Below are 5,000 nucleotides of genomic sequence, written 5' to 3'. Positions count from 1 at the left end.
CAGACAAATCGCTCCACCAACTAAGAACGGCCATGCACCACCACCCACCGAATCAAGAAAGAGCTATCAATCTGTCAATCCTTCCGGTGTCCGGGCCTGGTGAGGTTTCCCGTGTTGAGTCAAATTAAGCCGCAGGCTCCACTCCTGGTGGTGCCCTTCCGTCAATTCCTTTAAGTTTCAGCTTTGCAACCATACTTCCCCCGGAACCCAAAAGCTTTGGTTTCCCGGAGGCTGCCCGCCGAGTCATCGGAGGAACTGCGGCGGATCGCTGGCTGGCATCGTTTATGGTTAGAACTAGGGCGGTATCTGATCGCCTTCGAACCTCTAACTTTCGTTCTTGATTAATGAAAACATACTTGGCAAATGCTTTCGCTTCTGTTCGTCTTGCGACGATCCAAGAATTTCACCTCTAACGTCGCAATACGAATGCCCCCGCCTGTCCCTATTAATCATTACCTCGGGTTCCGAAAACCAACAAAATAGAACCGAGGTCCTATTCCATTATTCCATGCACACAGTATTCAGGCGGGCTTGCCTGCTTTAAGCACTCTAATTTGTTCAAAGTAAACGTGCCGGCCCACCGAGACACTCAATAAAGAGCACCCTGGTAGGATTTCAACGGGGTCCGCCTCGGGACGCACGAGCACGCACGGGGCGGTCGCACGCCTTCGGCTCGCCCCACCGGCAGGACGTCCCACGATACATGCCAGTTAAACACCGACGGGCGGTGAACCAACAGCGTGGGACACAAATCCAACTACGAGCTTTTTAACCGCAACAACTTTAATATACGCTATTGGAGCTGGAATTACCGCGGCTGCTGGCACCAGACTTGCCCTCCAATAGATACTCGTTAAAGGATTTAAAGTGTACTCATTCCGATTACGGGGCCTCGGATGAGTCCCGTATCGTTATTTTTCGTCACTACCTCCCCGTGCCGGGAGTGGGTAATTTGCGTGCCTGCTGCCTTCCTTGGATGTGGTAGCCGTTTCTCAGGCTCCCTCTCCGGAATCGAACCCTGATTCCCCGTTACCCGTTACAACCATGGTAGGCGCAGAACCTACCATCGACAGTTGATAAGGCAGACATTTGAAAGATGCGTCGCCGGTACGAGGACCGTGCGATCAGCCCAAAGTTATTCAGAGTCACCAAGGCAAACGGACCGGACGAGCCGACCGATTGGTTTTGATCTAATAAAAGCGTCCCTTCCATCTCTGGTCGGGACTCTGTTTGCATGTATTAGCTCTAGAATTACCACAGTTATCCAAGTAACGTGGGTACGATCTAAGGAACCATAACTGATTTAATGAGCCATTCGCGGTTTCACCTTAATGCGGCTTGTACTGAGACATGCATGGCTTAATCTTTGAGACAAGCATATGACTACTGGCAGGATCAACCAGGGAGCTGCGTCAACTAGAGCTGAGCAGCCGGCCGCCCGGGAGTGTGTCCCGGGGGCCCGCGCGAACACGCAAGCGTCCGCTCAATCATTCTGCAAACAGGAGGAGGCTGAGCTCCCCTGCACAATACACCTCGAAACCCTCTCAGGTCCCGGCGGCGCGCAGCGCCGTCCCAAGTACTTGGTCGGGTTCGAGAGAGGCGCAATCGCCCGGAGTTAGGCGAGTAGACGCTTTCGGTGCGACCACCCGTGCTCCCAACTGAGCTTGCCGCTGCCGACAGAGGCCCGGGAGCGTGCTGTCGTGGCATTGCCGGCGGGAGACAACACGCGCCACCTACGGTGACCGGCAGCTCCAACGCCAGCGCCACAGAAGGACAAAAGCCCCACTTGGGTGCCGAAGCGAACTCTCCCAGCACAGCGCACGCGCCAACACATCCGCACAGCTGCGATACAAACCACCAGCGAGAACCGCTGGGGCGACCGAGCAGCAGACGGCGTCGCGGCGCCGAGCGCCGGGCGGCGGCGCATCCTCAACGCACACAGTCCTCAATCGGACCAGCACACTGAAGATGTCCACCGCGCTTCGCACCGGGCCCGCGAGGACCTACTTTGGCCGCACGGCGCCGCGCGCAGGGTGCGCCGGCGCGCAGCTGCGACGCCTGCCGCGTCCGTCGGCCGGCGCGCCTGCCACTGGCCGCCCCCACCAGCCGGCTGTAGCGCGTGCGCCCACGCACCGCGCGGCCAGCACGCCGGGAGGCGCCCCCTCACCGGCCGGGGACGGTCCCACCCAGCCACCGCCGCGTATCGCTTCACACCCAGATGCCGTTCAGTTTCGTCGGCATGGTGGGTATCGCTGGAACAACCGGTTAGTACCTCAACCTATCGTCGCCATCACCGATTCACCCCTAGCGAGAACAACCGCACCACAACAGGTTACCATTTGTTCATTTGCGTAACTTCACCAGAAAACGCAGGCGTCCATCGCCATTTGCAACTTCCACGATTATTGCATGCCTGTGTCAGGTGTCACGCCACACTACGTCTGCCCACATACACGCAACAAAATGTGCACGCCTAGACAATACGTGGAAGGTGGCCCCCGTACGTATGCGATGTCCATTGCTCGAACGACTGTCAACCGGCCTCTGTAGCATGTCGCAGATATGGAACGCGGTGCACCATGCCATCACGGTGTGTGAGGAGAGACGACTAGGTCCGAATACATCAACAGACAGCTCATGCTGATCGCCATCCACGGCGTCCGTTCCTCCCACACGTCTCTATGGCGTACCACACTGCAATCCAGCTCTCATAGGGAGACGACACGTAGCTGCGTGCACAATATTTGCACTGTATGGTCCGCCGTTTTTGGGCGCAGTCGTTGTACGGTCACACATGTGCCACGATGTATCATTCAGTACATAAGGACGAATGTGCAGTACAGATTGTGGTTTACGCGTACGACATTAGCGGACAGTTGACACAGGCCGCACCACAACGTAGCCTGAGTACGTCGCATGCGGAGGGCATTGAACATGCAAAGTTCTCACCAACCAGCTTGCGAAGGCAGGGGGCAAGGTGGGGACGTGGGGAGGGGCGGCATGTACGTCCTGCTGCCATCCACATTACAGTGTACAGCAGGAGCATGTGGAAAGTGAGCAAGACTTGCAAGGTGTTTAACATGAAGCGATACACAGGGGAGCGGGGAGTGCGAGTAGCGAACTATATTGCGAGGGTTGCGGGTGGGCAACACTACACTAATTGAACGAGTCGTATAACAATTACAGAGCAGGTTTAGGCGACAACGTGGGTTACGTTAGGCGACAACGTGGGTTACGTTAGGGGACAACGTGGGTTACGTTAGGGCACAACGTGGGTTAGGTTAAGGCACAACGTGGGTTAGGTTAAGGCACAACGTGGGTTAGGTTAAGGCACGACATGGGTTAGGTTAAGGCACGACATGGGTTAGGTTAAGGCACGACATGGGTTAGGTTAAGGCACGACATGGGTTAGGTTAAGGCACGACATGGGTTAGGTTAAGGCACGACATGGGTTAGGTTAAGGCACGACATGGGTTAGGTTAAGGCACAACATGGGTTAGGTTAAGGCACAACATGGGTTAGGTTAAGGCACAACATGGGTTAGGTTAAGGCACAACATGGGTTAGGTTAAGGCACAACATGGGTTAGGTTAAGGCACAACATGGGTTAGGTTAAGGCACAACATGGGTTAGGTTAAGGCACAACATGGGTTAGGTTAAGGCACAACATGGGTTAGGTTAAGGCACAACATGGGTTAGGTTAAGGCACAACATGGGTTAGGTTAAGGCACAACATGGGTTAGGTTAAGGCACAACATGGGTTAGGTTAAGGCACAACATGGGTTAGGTTAAGGCACAACATGGGTTAGGTTAAGGCACAACATGGGTTAGGTTAAGGCACAACATGGGTTAGGTTAAGGCACAACATGGGTTAGGTTAAGGCACAACATAGGTTAGGTTAAGGCACAACATAGGTTAGGTTAAGGCACAACATAGGTTAGGTTAAGGCACAACATAGGTTAGGTTAAGGCACAACATAGGTTAGGTTAAGGCACAACATAGGTTAGGTTAAGGCACAACATAGGTTAGGTTAAGGCACAACATAGGTTAGGTTAAGGCACAACATAGGTTAGGTTAAGGCACAACATAGGTTAGGTTAAGGCACAACATAGGTTAGGTTAAGGCACAACATAGGTTAGGTTAAGGTACAACATAGGTTAGGTTAAGGTACAACATAGGTTAGGTTAAGGTACAACATAGGTTAGGTTAAGGTACAACATAGGTTAGGTTAAGGTACAACATAGGTTAGGTTAGGTTAGGTTACACGTTGTTGTAAGGAAAGGTGTAGGGGGGGGCGGGGGCGGCAGGTTCGTTGATAGTGATTATAGTAAGTGAATGCTTGTGACATGATCAGATTTGTCACGTCAGGATGCACCTTTGGCTTATTAGAGGCGGCGCTCCAATTCTATGCTTGTGTCAGACCTGTGTCTTTGACTCATGTCATTGTTTGTGCGCTGTGACAGGAGGTACTATTGTGATGTTGGGTGCACCGTTGTATAGGACATGTGTGGGTGTTGGTGCCTGATCTGCGCAATGGTGGATGTCGAAAGGGTGGGATATTGTATTTTCCGCATGGACCTCCTGGTCTGGTTGTGATAGTGTGGATTGTGTAATGTGGCGGAGAGGATGCACTGGATGTTGTTCCATGCTGGTGCTTACATATTGTATGTGCGCCCGTTAGAAGCAGAGAGTGGTGCGTGATCAGAGTGGCTGGCTGACGTGTGGTTCCCATTGTGGGCAGACTCTTTCAGCATGTATACGGACAGTTGTATATATATTCTGTAGTTTGATGGCTCTGCATTGATTACTAATCAGCGCCGTGTGTACGGGTAATCTGGTTCCAGTCCAAAATGTTCCATCTGTGTACATTAGTGACAAAGACTCCCCTCATGCAGTGGGGCTCGGTCTGTTATAACTCTTCCGCGTAATATATTTGCCCCACGTTTTTGCGACTGCGAGTGCGAGTGCAACGCGCATGGGGACCGACATGCTGATGGCTCG

General features: G+C 53.1%; 1 non-coding gene across 1 annotated transcript in view; it reads right to left on the bottom strand.

Moving 5' to 3' along the window:
• Window positions 1-1,406, bottom strand: part of LOC124773585 — a 1,909-nt gene extending 503 nt beyond the window's left edge. The window contains exon 1 of the ribosomal RNA XR_007014828.1: window positions 1-1,406. This exon is cut by the window's left edge and continues 503 nt beyond it. This is a non-coding gene — a ribosomal RNA (small subunit ribosomal RNA).
• Window positions 1,407-5,000: the final 3,594 nt, after the last annotated feature.

The sequence above is a fragment of the Schistocerca piceifrons genome, unplaced genomic scaffold, assembly GCF_021461385.2.
Source record: "Schistocerca piceifrons isolate TAMUIC-IGC-003096 unplaced genomic scaffold, iqSchPice1.1 HiC_scaffold_954, whole genome shotgun sequence".
Classification (NCBI taxonomy): domain Eukaryota; kingdom Metazoa; phylum Arthropoda; class Insecta; order Orthoptera; family Acrididae; genus Schistocerca; species Schistocerca piceifrons.
Note: the sequence above shows the minus strand (reverse complement) of the source record. Positions and strands in the feature narration are given on the sequence as shown.